Genomic DNA, 17,981 nt, shown 5'->3' with positions numbered 1-17,981 from the left:
GACCTAGAAAAATGGGTGACTGCTAGACTTAAAGGCCCTAGAACGAAGCATCATACAAGAAAAGAGGTTGAAGAGATCCGTCAGAGCGCTTGGAAAGAATGTACCAAGAAGCTGAAGCCCTCAAGATGAAGGAGGCAGAAGACGCGGCAAGGAAATCCAGAGAGATGGAAGAACAAAGACAAGCTGAGGAGATGGCTAGAGCAGAAGCCCAAGAACAAAGCTACGGATCTCCCAGACCAACCTCACCACCTACAAAACAACATGACCATCCCATACCAAGCCCACTACCATCACCTGCGGGCAAAGACACCAATAAAGAAGCGGAGCCTGAGAAAGAGAAAGATTTTGAGCCCACCAAACAAACAGAATCCGCACAAGAAGTTGACTAGCACGAGAGACAAAAAGAGAAAGAATCTGAGCCGGCGGCGGCGAAATAGGAGAAGGCCGCTGAAGATACTCAAAAGCCTGAAGAGAAAAAGGCAAGTGAATCTACACAAGAGGCTGATAAAGAAGCAGATCCAAAAAAAGGTCTACCATTGCACAAGAGAAAGAGCCTAAGCCAGAGAAGGAAGCAAGTCCGACACCAGAAGAGAAAACAGGATCTAAGCCAGCACCCTCTACTACAGCACAAAAAGAGAAGGATGAAACACCTTCTACTTACACTCAGCATGAAACGGCTGAGGCAACAAGGCCTCAGGATGATGAAGCAAAAGACCAACCCTCTACATCCACACAAGAACAACCAGCAGCTACGACACAACAGAAAGACACACACGAGGCTGCAGGCACATCTCAGCTGGCAAGACAGGATGATTGGCAGTCCAACAACGAGGTAATAGTACATGTAAATGAATATGCACGGCAGATGCAAGAAATGGAGAGACTCCCTTCAGCAACACTAAGCCGCAGCACAAAGGCCAAAGAGCTTGAGATGGTGATCGACGCTCTCCAAGGAGAGTTAGAAGACAGGATGACTGTCATCACCGATCTTCAAAGGCAGGTGCAGGAGATGAAGGCAGAAGCTAAACAACATCAGCTAGCTAGAGATAGGTAGCAAAAAGAAATGGAGAAGTTAGGTGATCTGCTCACCAAACTATTCGATGCCTGCAAAGCAAAAGACGAGCAGCTTCCAGAAGTGACAAATGAACTTCTTACAACATCTCTGTCAGCTCAAAAAATTCAAGTGCAATTAGATGTTGCCAATGCTTCTTTGCAATACTCTGAACAATGGATCAATGATTAGGCAATCTTCTTACGGCAAATCAAAGAAAATCCAACCGTGGCCTCGATCAAAGGGACTGACGAAGTATACAAGGCACTCAAAAAGAAGAACAAAGATCTAGAGTTGGAATTAAAGCTGGAACAATCACAACGCAGGGACCTAGCATTAATGCGGGTTTAGAGAGAAGAAGAGCTCCTCAAGGAAATAGCAGAGCTCAAGAGAGTTAACCAACTCCTCAGAGATGGAAAACCAGACACGCAGGAAGAGACAGGCACTTCAAAGCCACCGCAGATAGACATACCCTCGGTCTCATTTGCTGAGTTTGAAACACATTCCATAGCAGAGCCGAGCGGTGAAGAGGATTTCTAGATTCACATCACAGATGCAGACACAGTGCCAATGGTCCAGCTGTTAAAAGCTGAAGAAGATGCACTCAAAGAGAAGATCACCCACGAGGTGGATGAGCAGTGAAAAGCCGCAATGGATTGGGAGTTAAGAGATTTACACTCTGTCAACGTCACTAAAATCACTCCCAATCAAATCAATGTGCAATGGCATCAACAATCCCTGCCATACCCTCTCATTAAAGTGGAATTACTACAGGTGAAAGAGAGGCTGTACAAGGATATGCAAGAAGATGGCGTAGATACAGACCACCCAAAGTGGAGGTTAAGCTGGTTGAACAAGAATCCAAGATACCTGATTCTGTTCACAAGAGCACCTACAGTCCTTCAAAGAGATCCAACTTTCTGTCCTGTACCCAAAGTAAGGACATGGAAAGCGCATGAAGCACTGACAAATAAGAGGCCAACTTGGATTAACTACCCCAGACTGCCAGCTCCAGAGAGAGGACAAGCGACAGGAGAATACATGGTGAAAACCCTAACGGGCACCATGTCTTTCTTCAAGAGTCTATCGGATCTCTCGTGCGCCATGTTATATAAGATCTGTAGAATGTTTCTCACGTGTATCCAAGTTCTTAATGAGCTTGAGCAAACAGGAGCCCCATGGGTATCATTTTTAGAAGGTAACAAAGGCTTATGCTACGATCTGAGTGGGCAACCTTCCGAAGAAGTCCTTTACGGCTGGCTTCTATGCCAGATGTATGTTTTTACCATCAAGAAATATGTTGGCCTTTGACGAAGCTTTCTAAACTGGATTCTTCAGTTGGAGAACGAAGATATGTGCACCGGTTGATCAGCAACCTTACATCCAGGTTTGTAGGCTACTCAACCGTGGAGTTGAAGAATAAAGTGAGCATGCAATTTTTGCAAGTGCCCAACAAAGAAAGAAGAATCAGATACCAGAAGGCATTGGATGTGCTTAAAGATCACCTCGCCCGCCGTCAACCTGAAGACTATTTCAGCCCATAAAGCTATGTCAAGGGACGACACAGGCGAGGAGGGGGGAATGTTAGCAGCAAGCCAACATGGACATCATTTTTCGAAGTTCTCTTTGTAAAACATTTATTATTTTGATAAATCAGGAATATTGTAACTCCTATCTTCTCGGATAAACTCTGTAATTAGTGACCCGGGGCTACAAGCTTCCAAATTGCATCAGCCAATCATTACCCAGCTTTGGTAGAACTCCAGATTATTGAGTTTGACCACCCAAAAACCTTGGCTAAGGTATAAAAGCCAATTTTTGTAAGTTTTTTAATAAGTTTTGGATAAGAAATACACAGCGTGAGCTAACGGCGCTCACTCCTCTCCTTCTCGCGCTTCCTACTCCCTCCCCGGTTGTCACATTGCGATTGCGTTTGTTGCATTGCAACCACAGGTAATAGCTCTACGCATTGACGTAAGCAGTTCACAATATTTCGTAGCTTTTGGCGTCGCCGACCTGTGGCCTAATTTCATCATAACTAGGAATTTACACTTTTAAATCGAAAACTAAGCATAGGCGGGGTATTGGGGCATCATTGCTAAGCATTTAGATGCATTCTGGGTCGAAAACGACTAGGTCAAAAATCCACTGGAGTTAATAATCGTGATTTTGGAACTTGACCTAAAGTGGAATTTGAGACCATAAGCATGTGCTAGTACCAGTCAGTACCCATACTACCAATCAATACCCATACTACCATTACCAATACTATGGGTACTGGACTTTAGATATTGATACTGGTATATACTGCTACTGACTGGTATTGGACACTCATTGTCTAACACGGCAAACCGCACTTAGAGACTCACTCAACCAACTCTTGTATCGTCACTGGTACTGGTATTCTAGACCTGCTTTACTGGTAGTACTGGTACTACGGGTACTCAGTGTATATACTGATAGTGGTCTCAAATGACTCATGGTTATACTGGTACGGGTACGGATTTTTAGTGTTGTATTCGTACTGGACACTCACTATAGTACTAGAAGTACTGGTACTGGTACCACGGGTATGGGTACTACTATAGTGTTGTTACTCATACTGGTACTGGTACCACGGGTATGGATACTACTATAGTGCTGATATTGGTACTGGTACTGGTACTGGTACACATAGATTTTTTCTCTTGTTTGTATTTTTTCTTAAATTCTCTTTGGTCTCAGATTAGATTTTTGAGTTGGTACAATAGTACTAGTACTGGTTCAATACTAGTATTGGTACAATACTGGTATTGGTATGATACTGGTATTGGTTCACTCCCACTGATAAGGTTAAAGGGTACTGGTAAATTGATATGTACTTGCACTGGCACTGCTACCACTACTGGTACTACTGACAGTGGTACACACCCAGCTCACTGTCTAACATGACCAACTGCGCACACAGACTTTTACTGATACTAGTGCTGGTTTATGGGTACTGGTAAACTCATGTGTAATTGCACTGGCACTGATACCACTACTGGAACTATTGGCACTGGTACACACCCAGCTCACTGTCTAACATGACCAACTGCACACACAGACTTTTACTGATACTACTGGTATTGGGCTCATATTTTCAGTGTTACACTGGTGCGGGTAGTATTGATACGGGTATTGGTACTACAGGTACACTCTTCAATCAATTTAGTGGTCTAACCCAGCAAGCTACGCACGCTGACTTTACTGGTACTAGTATTTGCACGGATACTGGCTCTGCTACCACTACTGGTACTGGATTCGGATTTTTTAGCTACGTATTGGTACACAACTATACTGGTATATTGTTATAACTAGTATTGGTACACAACTATACTGGTATATTGTTATAACTAGTATTGGTACACACTGGTACTGTCAAACACGACAAACTGCACACTCATAGACTTACTCAACCACCTCACCGGTATAGTGGTAGTGGTGTACCGAGGTACAATACTGATACTGGACCGATATTGTATCTTTTTTTAAAAAAACTAAAAAAAATCATGGATAATGTTCATTACATGGCACCGAGCATACGCACAGAGCTTGTCTCAAGCACGTCCACTGTTGCACCTCTGGCCGCTCTCTCTAAGTTGCTAAACAACACTAATTAACAAAGTCTAACCCAGCCAAGTACACACAGACAAAACTAAAACTGCACATTACAGCCAATTATTAATAGTTCTCACACAACTCAACAAAAATCAGAAATTAAATAAAAGAAAGGCTTCCAGAGGTAGCACACTGAGTGCTCCTCAAGCTTACTGCAAGGCATTCCCCAGCAACGACGCCAAAAATGTACACTTTGCTGTACGTGCCGAAGGCTGACTTTGCTGTACGTGCCGAAGGCTGGGAACTTGCCTGTGTATTGTGTGCAAGCCTCAAAAGGCTGCAAGCACACAACTAGAGAGTCCTAGCAAGCTCAAAGAAACAATGGTGTGTCACTCACCGCTCAATGCTTCCATTATGAAGGATCCTGTGCTGCAAAGAAGAAGGAGCCGCCGCTAATGCCGCACTCAACCACCTCGCTACCGCCGATGCTGCCGCAATGCTCGGTCACTCTCTCTCACTCTCTCTCTCTCTCTCTCTCTCTCTCTCTCAAGCATACACACACACACATACGTGAGCACACGGAGGAGAAGGAGACAGAGATGGAGCAAGAGCACTTCTTCGTTTACACCTCCCAAAAATGAGGATTTTTAGGTCAAATGGACCTTTTATAAGAGTTTTGGCCAATCATTGCAAAACTACTGTAAAAATAAGATAAGTGGTGCACCTCTCATCGGCGATTATCTACACACCTATTGGACCGACAAGCCCGGTCCATGACTCAATCAAATAAATGATATGCGTCGGTCGAAGGTGATAGGGTGTCCCTGAGGGTTAACACACCCCGCACTCACACATGATTCTTTTGCTTTCTTATTACTATCACATTGTTTTAACATTTAAAATAATGGTTTCTTTTAACTTTCCGTCACAGTGATTCCTTCAATCAAGTATTAAAGACATCATTGAAAAGCATTCTTTTAGCAAACAGATATCTTTAAACTTAAGACAGGGTACTGTCAATAAAAAACATTGACCATAATAACCATGACCAATACTCTTCTTGTCTCAAGACCACCTAAAGGGTGAAAAAACAGCACCCATTCCTTATTCATAATCTAGGGTGGAAACCCATCACCCAAAGTTCGGGGTGCCCATACACCAAACTAGTTGCCCATACAACCGGGCAGCTCTCCTACGATACAAACGGTATCCTAACTTATGAAGAAACATCAAGACATGACACAAAATAGAAACTCATCATTCATGGGGGTAACTGACTTATCCGTGGCTAGAAAGCCATCATTATTCATTAAAATATACCAAGGAGTCGGAGGTGTCTTGAGACAAGCTGTCTTAAGGATGAATCAATCATATCATTCCTAATTCAACCAGCCTTAACCAAAAAAATTCTTTCCTAATTTACAAACAAATGCATGTTGGTTTCTTGAAAGATGTCTTCGGTTTTGAACCAAATTTACTTTTCCTAATTCCTTACTCCCTCTTTTACGTATGCAATGTTAATATTTAAAGAAAAACTTGAATTATTCAAACTTGAAAATAATGAAGATCCATCTGAGACTGGTCGGGCATTTTTTGGAGTGTTGGGGCCTGAATGTTCTCATCACTAGGCCTACTACTAGGTCCGGCCTCGTCGTCGTGCGACGCTCCAGCTCTCTTGGGAATACTACTCTCATCATCAGATTGAGGATTGGCTCGGGTCCTTTTTGGTTCCATGACTTCTATCCTTATGAAAAAGACATCTATTTATTAGCTAAATCATCCAATTACTTGACTTAACCTTCGTATTTAATCTAATTCCTCTTTTTACTCCAACTAAGGTTAAATTTGTAGTCCTAGATAGTAATTTCTTGACCTAGTAATTTATTATTTGCTTATATAGGTAAGATAACTTTATCACAACTTTCTTAAGGGTTTTCTAAGCTCCCTTAATTTTCTTATAAATTTTTGCATATTTTTTCTATTATTATTACGCTTGAAATTTGCTTATTTTTGGCTTAATATTTATTAGATCATTATCTCCTAAAGGTTGATTTTTTTCCAGATTCATATCAATGGTTTAGTAATTTCTATTTATCCCAATAAATTTTTAATTTGAAGTAGGGTTTTTAATCTATTATAATTACTTAAACTAATTAAATAATTATTTTATGATTATTACAATTAGATAATAATTCTTTCTAGCTTTGGTAATTACCTTATAATTATCCAAGCTAGTTGTCTAATTTTTTCTTTTAACTTTTAGATAAAATTAGTCTATTTTGACTTAACTAAATAGCTAGATTAATTTTCTAACTATAAGCTAATTATCGCGGCTTACCTTTGTTGTTTACTAACTTTGTTAATTATATTATAATTATCTAGCTTGATTAGCTAATTTCTCCCTTTTTTAAAAGCTAAAATAATCTATTTTGTCTTAATTAAATAGCTGGATTAACTTTTTGACCATAAGCTAATTATCACGGCCTAATATATGATGTTTAGTAACTCTGATATTTATCTTATAATTATATAACTTTATTAGCGAATTTTTATCTTTTATTTTCAGCTAAAATCGGTCTATTTTGGCTTGATTAAATAGCTAGATTAAATTTTTGACCGTAAGCTAATTATCACAATTTATGTATGATGTTTACTAACTCTAATAATTATCTTATAATTATCGAACTTGATGAACTGATTTCTCCCTTTTATTTTTAGCTGAAATTAATTTATTTTGGCTTAATAAAATAGTTGGATTAAATTTTTAATCATAAGCTCACGGCTTAATATATGATGTTTATTGACTTTGATAATTATCTTATCATTATCTAATTTGATTAGCTAATTTCTCTCTTTTATTTTTAGCTAAAATCAATCTATTTTAGCTTAATTAAATAGCTAGATTAATTTTCTCACCATAAGCTAATTATCACAGCTTACTTATGATGTTTTATAACACTGATAATTATCTAACTTGATTAGCTAATTTTTCGTTTTTTTTAATAGCTAAAATCAATCTATTTTGGTTTAATTAAATAGTTAGATTATCTTTCTGTTAATGAGATAATTATCCCATGTTCTTTACAATGTTCTATAGCTTTGATATTTATCTTATGCTTTGCTAAGTTGTTTTACTAAATTTCCCATTAGTTTTATAGCTAAATATATATAATTAGTTTTATAGTTTTATAATTATCTTAGAACTCACTAAGCTTATTTAATATAATTCCCATTAATTAGGCTAAAATTAATCAATTTAAGCCCTAATTAAAATTAGTAATTATAGAGATTATTAATCTTAATTAAGACTAAGTAATCAATAGATAAATAATGTATAATAGAGTGTTTAATAGTAGAGAATAATCTAAACTTATTTGATTAATGGATTGATTAAGAAAAATTAGATCTAAATTGCTAATTAATTGGAATTAGCATAATTACCTCGCCGAATCACTTAGATTTTGATCTCTTAGTGATTTTGGTGAAGTATCTCTCTTGCACGAGAGATTTCTTGCAGGACTTTGAGCGTGAGTGAAAATGAGAAGCCTAGGGTCCTATTCATAGCTTTTCTGTCACTCATAACTCTCACAGGCTAAAAATAACAGTTGTTTGTAGCTCAAGCAGCCCCCAAGCTTAAGATGGCACCCCTGCTGTTATTTTTGTCCCTGGCAGGTCAGTAATGGCCTCCCCTAGCACCTGCCCAACTTGGTTGGTCAATTTTAGTATTTTTGGGTGAATTTTATTCTTCTTTTATAAATATATGGAAGATATCTAATAAATACCTAGGAGGTTAATGTAAAGTCTTTAGCTTTAATGATTATTAAAAAACATCCAATTATTTTTGCAATTTAAAGTGGCAGTGAATCTTTTAGAGAGGATAACAGTGCCAAGTTTTACCCGAATTCAGCTTTGAAAGTTCCTAGCTATAGGTTTGATGTGCTTAAGATTTTAAAAATACCAATTTTAACTGCTTTTGAGATAGTGTTTTACCTGTTTGTAAGCTCAAGGCTTTCTCCTAAAGCTTTGAGTTCATTTCCTTACAAGTAGAAAGATGGAGACCTTACATGTGAAGGTAGATCTTCAACAAAAAAATCTTTATATTTCATCAAAAATTTCTTTTGTGAAGGAGACAATTGCTCTTTGAGTGTTTCAATTTCATTGATTAGAACCAAAAATTGTTTGTTATCTTTTTTATATAATCTTTTAGCTCGAGTGTGACTAAGAAGAGATTCTAGTTTTAGCTTTTGGTTAGCTTGTGATGTGAAAGATTTTTCATTAAGTGTGACATTGAGTGTATGCTTATTATAGTCAATCTTTGGATTAAAATAATGTCTCCATGATATACCCAAAATTAAACTTGTGTTTTGCAATGGTGCTACAAAGAAATCTTGTGATTCAATAAAGTCTTCTAATTAGTGTTGTAAATCTTTTACCATACACACACACACACAATTTATTTTGGTTCCTCGGAAAGCTGCTTTTATTTTATAAATCGTGGGATTCATATGCAGTTTCAACTTTTTTGCAGCACATGTATAAGTAAATCATGTGTGCTCCCATCATCATGTAATAATTTAAACGCATCACAACCAATTATAACTTGCATGCGTAAAAGACTATGTAGCTGAGAAGTAGGAGTACCTGTATGATCTTAGTAGTTTGAGTTACCTTGAGTTTCTTAATTGCTATCTTCAAAAGTGCTGGCAATGTTGATATCCATCTCCATGTTGTGTACTTGATGGTCACTATCTTCTTCAATCCCTTTGATAAAGTGTAAGGAAGGTGCTGACTTACTTTCATGACACTAGTTAGTTGTATGTTGAGCGTCTTCTTGTTTTGTTGATAATTGTAGGCACTTTGATTAACCTTGAGGTTGATTTTCAACACTTTGTGATTGTTCCTTGAGAGTGTAACCAATGCATGAATTGTCTTTGTTGCTTGAGTCTTCAATTGCTTGCATCGTTTTCTTTGAAGTAGGTTGATATCATGTTAAATATTAACGTAAACCTCTTGGTAATCTGCAAAAACCACTTGTGTCATTAAACTCGTCGGGACTTTTTATTTTCCCGGTGGGCTCTTCTGTATATAGTAAAACATCTACTATCTTTGGCATTTTGACTAGGCAAATCTCTGGGGAGTGTATCCTAACACTGGATACATTTATTTCTCCTTGCGAGTTGACCTAAGGTTATAGAGTCACAGGTCCTATTTCTAAACTAAATGTGATTCTTAATATAGTAAGCACTTCTTAAAAAATTAAAATCCTTGACTAAAAATCACAGGTACGATGCCAAAAAAAAAGAAAGGAATCTCTTAGCATTCATGCTCATTACGACGAAGCCACCAGTCCATAAATGAGCTAAAGTTGGTTTTAGAAGATGAGCATATTTAAAAAATGAGTCGTTAATCAAGGGTTGGATGCCCTATACTAGTGTACAGGGTATGTAAAGATCCTTGAAGTCTTGCATTTCATACCATCATAAGTTTCAATTGATATATATTAGTTGTCACTGCACAACATGAGAGCTACAATCCTTAATTGGATGAAAATATATTTTATATATTCACTTGAATGTATGAGGGGACTACAATCCTTGATTGGGTGACAGTAGTCCTCAAGTGTGATTGTATTTTATAGTTTTATTTGATGCATAATGTCAGATAGAAAGTGCATTGTGTGTTGCAAAAGATAGTATTGGTGCATGAGGTTGAAATCATATATATTGCTACTTTTCTTTGTGTTTTGCAAATGATTATCATTGTTCCAATGTCTAAGTTAATTATTCTATGTTGCATGTGAAAATAAGTTTTTTAAAAAACCTAAACCAATACATATAGACAATGTGATGTTTTTGAATGTGTTTTATTGTCTATAAATTGCAGAGTACGTAAAAGTAATCCTCAAGTGTGTAATTTTATTGAAAAATTTATAGTTTTGTTTTATGCATAATGTTAGATAGAGAATGCATTGCAAATTGCACAATGTGTAAGTTTAATTGCTTTTTTAATGAAGTTTTTAGTTTAAATATATAACAAAAGGTAGAGAATTGTTTTTATAGTTGAATATGAAGTTCTTAAGTCTTCAGCTATCAATGCAAGTAATGGACCAAAATGCCGACACAAGTGGTACAAAGTTAGAAAAGAAAAAAAAGGCCCCCGACAAAGAGTGGGAATTTACGCACAATATATGTGGTCGATATCAAGAGTGGCAATGTAAATTGTGCTTCACTAGAAAAACAGACAGATCTCCATGCATTAGGGACCATTTTTTAGTAGCTTTAATTAGAGTTGTCGCAAATCCTATCATTCTTAGGCACCTGTACTTGCAAAGCCTTTGAGAGAAGAGATCGCAAAGAAGGATGGTAAGAAACAGAGGGTAGAGGAATCTATTATGGATGCATACCAAGAGAAGCCAAAGCTAACTACCAATCATAATGATTCTGTGGTGACACCAACGAACCCTACATAACAGCATGTGCAAGGAAATACAGTACCAAGGGTGTTGAAAGAGAAACCTGCATGGAAGTGGTGGATGATAAACGGTGGGGAGCATTACTCAACTCTACGATCTCTTGCAATGAAACGGTTTGATGCAATGTGCAACAAATTCAAGCTCTGAGAGAAATTGGATGTACAAGTATATTCATAGCACAATCCGCATCACAATCTAGAATAGATTATTAGCAGAAAGACTTGAAAATTTAGTTTACATGTTCTGCAACAATGAAAAGATATCACATCATATCAAAAGTATTGGCTTCGAGGAAGAAATGCCTAGCTGGATATATGATTGTCAAATCAAAGATGAAGGTGAGTTCAATGTCGGTGTATCACAACGCACTATAGCAAAAATGGAAGAGAATCTCATGATATATGTATACAATTCAATAGAGGAAAACAACCAATGTTCAAACTCTAAATGAAATATTGACTACACATATTCACCATAAGATGAATTGAGATTGAAAATACAAAATGTAATTGGAGCTTATATTGACTACACATATTCACCATAAGATGAATTGAGATTGAAAATACAAAATGTAATTGGAGCTTATATCTAATTGCACTAGGGGTGTCTTGTCTGGCTTGCTTGAATTTATACTCATTTTCCATTCCAAACATATAATATACTTCTTGTGGGAATTTCTTTCAAACAGATTTCACATTGGCTATTGTTTGCATTAATCAAACTAAGAAAATTAGGTGATAATAATGTCCACATGCCAATGTGTAGTGTTCACTCCATCCATCAAAAGTCTTATAGCATATTGGTGATGGACGTAGATGAGTGTGATGCGGGGACTACTAACTATGGATGTAAAACCATGTGACTTATATGCGTCCCTTGAACAGGGGGGATTCACTCATTGCATCAATTTTTGAACGTCCTGGCTTCGGCGATCAAGACTTTCCTCCATTTTGGCGCATGTGACGCTTGAGATGTGTGGGCTACTTCAAGGAGTTGTGTTATTTTTGTATCCTTCTATGCCAGTTGTGTTTTCAAAATATCTTTTTCCTCTTGTGTGAATGTCACACAACTCTCCCTTATGTTATGTGTGGAAATAGTTGTCTCCTTTGAGGAGAAGTCTACCCGGGGGATTCACTATTAGTAATGGGGGATGTCACTTGCGTGCATCAAAATTAGAGAAACCCCCCTATGTACGGTATCTTACTTGCTAATCTACCCCCCTACATACGGACAAAATACGGACGTTCTCGCAATGAGCCATCCCCCCTCATACGGATTTCGTACGGAATGTAATGACCCACTATTTTATGTATACTAGTAACATAGCAATTTTAGAAACACATGCTTTTGCAAAAATACATGTTGAACTACAAATGAACAGAAGTGTACATTGTACCGTGTTTTCATTTGCAATAGATGTCAAGAGAACAAACCATGAAAAGCAACAAATATAATGAATACTAAATTAAAATAAACCAATCGTTTCAATGTAATTTGTCAAAAACCAAATAGCATTTGCCTTGTAAATTGATACAAATCTAAATCTCAAAACATATGATACTAGCCACCTACTTAGTAGGCTTCCCACATGGGATTTAAGGCACACATATGAATGTTCTCTAAATAACAAATAATGCATACTCTTAAACAACCGTGGAAAAATTCACTCATCCAATCAAAACACATTACAAAACAATCCATTAAAAGATTAATCTTTTTGAACAAAAACAATTATATGAGATATGAATGCACGTCTATGCTTAATCAAAATGCAACTTTTAAAAAAGCACCATCTCTATTTGATTTTGAGTTTGTACATATAATATAAATCTTAAAAATTTCGCCAGAGTCTCCTTGGTACGGAGACCTCTTTTTCAAAAAAAATCAATAGACCCTTTTCTTGGGCTCTGGCACATGGGATTTTCATCACATAATTTCTTTTTCCAAAAAACCTCCCCACCTCATCTTGGGCTCCCACTTGGGATTTAAGGATTATCTTACACATTAAAATCAAACACGTTTTCAATAGAGTCAAAGTAATCTAACTTCAAAGTGGTGGTATGACACATAGACCCAAGGTATGTTAGACGTGTCTTGGCAAAAAACTATAGCTCAAGATAACACACCCGGTCAAGCCATATGACCATGTGGGAAATTGAGACTATAGAATTTGTAACTACATGTAAAAGAAACTAACGATCTTAAAATCTTTAACGCTTTTTATCGTGAAAAGAGGCACAACTACACATTTGGTAAGAATGGATAGCTCAAGAGACCTGGTCAAGCCATATGGATAGCTTAAAGAACTTTAGGTAAAAATCGATAGCTCAAGATGGCACACCCGGTCAAGCCATATGACCATGTGAAAACTTGAGACTATATTTGTAATTATATACAAAATAAAGACATTGTATATGTGTCACACATAGACCCAAGGTATGCTAGACGTGTCTATATTTGTAATTATATACAAAATAAAAACATTGTGTATGTGTGACACATAGACCCAAGGTATGCTAGACGTGTCTTGACAAGAAACTATAGCTCAAGATAACACACCCGGTCAAGCCATATGACCATGTGAGAAATTGAGACTATAGAATTTATAACTACATGTAAAAGAAAGTAACGATCTTAAAATCTTTAACGCTATGATGTCACAACGCTATGATGTCACACATCCAGTTTGAGATTAAGTACATTCTTTATTGAGTTAATACAACACTACCACCCAAAATTATGAGTATCACTAACTTGCAAAATCTAGGCTAGATTTTGAGCTTGCCTTGAAAAAAATTGACAAAATGTGACAAGATTTAGTGTAACTACAGATAGATGCTTCAAACTATGGATCTAAAAGCCGATTTAGTGCATCGGACAGGCAACAAGAGGCTCAGGGAGTCAACAACGTTTGTGGCTACAGTGGAAGAAGTCGGGACTCAGACGCCATCTACAGCAGGTTGGGACATCAAGACTAAGTGTCACTGATCAGCAGTTCAAGACTCGGACGTCATAGCTAAAGCCTAAGGGCATTGAGCAGGCAATAATAAGTCACGACTGAAGTGAACTGAGAACTCACTCTGCGTCTGGCAATCGCTTCACTTGCAAGGTGCTGGCATCCCATCGTGAGCGTCAGCACGAGCTCCTCGTCGCATCATCATCATCCTTGCCGAAGAAGTCTGATGTAAGGTGCAGCAGAATGAATGTTGTATTTTCTCAAGATTAGTGATCTTTATTGCTCAAGGTTCCTTTTAATTCTTATGGAAGAAGAGAGTCTTCCGTCTTATGGCGAGTGTTGTGGTCACAAACAAAGTGAGTGGATATTGTGCATACAAGTGAATTAGACTGAGAGAAGGAGAGAGAAGAGATACGACACCGAGAGGTTGTAAAACCCTCCTCCGAAGGCCCCACTCTCATCGACGAGAGTGGTCTACTTTGATTGCACAACGGTGTACAATGCGAATGCAATGGACTGATGCAATGGGACTATGCCGATGGTGACGACAGTGACGACAACGAGGACTCAATGGCTGAAATCTGTAGGCTTCTAATCGCTGAATTCGGGGACTGTTTCGGTGGCTGAAAATGACTGTTTTGGCCGTGTTTTCTTGGGCTAAAGATAGGGGAACTGTTGCAACCAATCTGGGGCTGATCTGTTGTGCTTCATCTGCTGATAATCTTGCGTTTTCCAATGCTGAATTGCTGATTCAAAAACGCTGGAATGGCAGAGGTGCTGCTGCGTTTTATGACTGAAAACGCTGGAATGGCAGAGGTGCTGCTGCGTTTTATGACTGAAAACGCTGGTTCAAAAACGCTAAGGCTATGGGTACTGCTGCTGCAAATGGGATGAATCTGCAACCGCTAGATGACTTGGGGAGTGAGGGCAATCAAGCAAAGGTTGAAATCGCCATGGGATCTGGTATGGGTGAGGGAAGGCAAAAACGCTGAACTGTGGGAAAACGCTAATGCTGATGTGGTTTTCTCGCGGGAAAAACACCGAGGGTGGGGCTGATCTGCAAAAGGACTAACGCCAGAAGGGGGAAGACTTCAGGGATGCTGATGCTCTGTGAAAACGCCAAGGAAGTGGGAGGTATGGCGATGGGGGGTCATGAGGGGGGGGGGGATACTGCTGAGAAGTTGCCTGTTGAGCGGGAAGCTCCTGCTGCCTCTTTTGCCAGAAAGTGCTAACTTGGGTTTGCTTATATATTAACTTAGCAAAATTGCCCTACCTACTTTTGTTGGAAAGTCACTTAAAACTAATAAGTAAAAATAACCAATAAATAGGAAAATAGGCTAGATGCACTGGAAAATTCCCCTAACTGATGCTAATGGATTCTGATGGGAATTCCGATGATGATGCCGTGTGCAACCAGAGGATATGCATCTATGCTAAGTGACTGGGCATGCACGGTCTACGAATAGACTCACAAAAGTGCCAGATCACTTCTAATCTAGACTTGACTGAACCCTGTTGTGGTGTAGCTTGTCCACGGACACATAGGGTGGGGATGTGTCACGTGACATCTGAAAAGAGAAAGCTTAATAAGATGAGGCCCAAGGAGGCCGTTGAGAATGTGAACTTGCTGCGGGAGGCAGAGCTCAAAACTACAAAACAAAGGCCTCAAAGCAAGCAATCACAGATTTAACTGATCAGTAGAGAAAAGCTAGCTTTTTTATAAGATGTAGCTATAGCAAAAAGAAAAAACCATCGTTTCAGGTATACAAGACACCATCAACCAGTTCACTAGGATTAATGATACAATGTTGAAGACACTGCCACTTTAGAAGCTTGCATCATAGTGTATAGACAAACATCTCAAGCATAGAAAGAGTATACAGTTTACAGATCAACATTAATTGAAGAAAGAGTTTGTGGCAAAGCCTTGCTAACTTGAAACAAATTTGGAATCCAGCACTGGCTGGGAGTGGTGAGCGTAGATCTAAAGCCAATGTCTACCAAGTGAGGGGATACTAGGAAGCTAGAGAAGTTAGAACAACAGCGGCAGTGAAAATTTCACTTAAAGAAATCTGAAAACCTTCACTGAGGACAAATCTGAATATTGTTTTCAAACCTTCACTGAGGATAGATCTGAACATTGTTTTCAAACAAGATGATTGCACATGCTAGCTACACTGTCAAATATAAAAAAAACTGACAACAGAATCATTATAACAGACATAAATGGAACTGTAACATCGGAGAAATGGCAAAGAAGGCATGACAAAACAGCATTTCACATAATAAAATAGAATAAAGAACGATAGAATGAGATCTTAAAGGCACTCACCTTGAAGGAAGTTGCAGTTTTCAGCCTCTTTGCGGACAACGTCAAGGACATAATCAATGAGCTCCGCGCCTTCGGTGTAGTGACCCTTGGCCCAATTGTTGTTGCCAGCTCCGGACTCGCCAAAGATGAAGTTATCTGGGCGGAAGATCTGCCCATAGGGGCCCGTTCGAACATTGTCCATAGTACCTGGCTCCAGATCCATGAGCACGGCGCGAGGCACGTAGCGCCCGTAGCTTGCCTCGTTGTAGTACACATTCACTCTCTCCAACTACACGTTAGCATCACCGATGTATGACCCCGTGGGATCAATGCCAAGCTCTATGCATACCACCTCCCAAAACTTGGAGTCGATTTGGCTGCGTTTTGCACCTGTTTGTGCATTCACAACTTCTGAGACGAGGAGGTATCCACCTCATAAACTCAGTCCAAGCAATTAGCCAACTAGTCACTCGATTGCAATCCCCACATTATAGAGCGACTCTTCACCCCACTGCCTTGTTGGTCGCTATACAAATATTGTTCATCTGCTGCCCCCTCGGGGGGTTCACTATGTGTAAAACTACCATATCACGTGCATTCAAGACATGTTTGTAAAACCCCTATTATGTAATTTTTTTAAAGAATACAATGTACCCTTTTCTTTTAAATTCTGTAAGTTTTTTTTTAAATTTGAAAAAATAATGCCCTTCTGTATATATATTTCTTTAAGTTTCAAGAACTTTAAATACCCTGCTGTTGAACTCACATGATAGGTTACATTTTTATTAGGTGACCTCCCCGGAGCTGCCCCGTTGCCCGGTGTCTAGTAATTCCATCTTAGCCAGCATCGGCTAATGTCACGTGACACATCGGCTAATGTCCGTGGACAAACTACACCATAACAGGGTTTCCGTCAAGTCCAGCCAGTCTAGATTAGAAGTGATCTGGCACTTTTGTGAGTCTATTTGTAGACCGTGCATGCCCAATCACTTAGTGTAGATGCATATCCTCTGGTTGCACACCGCATAAGCATAAGCATTTCCATCAGATTCCATCAGAGTCAGTTTGGGGATTTTTCCAGTGACTTTATCCTATTTTTCCTATTTTTGACATTTTTCACTTAGTAATTTAAGTGACTTCCCAACAAAAGTAGGTAGGGCAAATTGGATAAGAAAATATATAAGCAAACGCAAGTTAGCACTCTTGGGCATATGAGCAAGGAGCACAACAGGCCCCCAGGCAGCAGGTACTCCCCCTCTCTCAGCAAGACCCTCTCCAAGCATTCCTTGGCAAGCCCCTCCCCATTCATCCCAGCGTTTTTGTGGTGCCATCCTCTCTTGTAGCCTAGAGTTTCCACAAGCAACACAGCAGCAGCAGTCCCCAACCTAACGTTTTTGCTATCGTCATCCATCCCCAATCCCTAGCGTTTTGGGATTGCCCTCAAGGGACTGCAGCCAACTAGCGTTTTCAGCAATAAAGGGCTGCAGATATCAGCATTTTCAGCCAGTGTTAGCAGCCTACAAAACGCAGCCAGAGACCTGCAATTGGGCAGTGTTTTCAGCCTTCAATCGCCGCATCAAACCAGCGTTTTCGGAGTCAAGGACAGCAGTCA

The 17,981-nt window shown here is 38.8% G+C and overlaps 1 pseudogene; it reads right to left on the bottom strand.

Moving 5' to 3' along the window:
* Positions 1-14,234: 14,234 nt before the first annotated feature.
* On the bottom strand, positions 14,235-16,914 carry LOC147425014 (tubulin beta-3 chain-like; annotated as a pseudogene).
* Positions 16,915-17,981: the final 1,067 nt, after the last annotated feature.

This window comes from Adiantum capillus-veneris, chromosome 25 (assembly GCF_014529385.1).
Source record: "Adiantum capillus-veneris isolate H3 chromosome 25, ASM1452938v2, whole genome shotgun sequence".
Lineage (NCBI taxonomy): Eukaryota > Viridiplantae > Streptophyta > Polypodiopsida > Polypodiales > Pteridaceae > Adiantum > Adiantum capillus-veneris.
The sequence above is the reverse complement of the archived record's forward strand: the minus strand, read 5'-3'. Positions and strand labels throughout refer to the sequence as shown.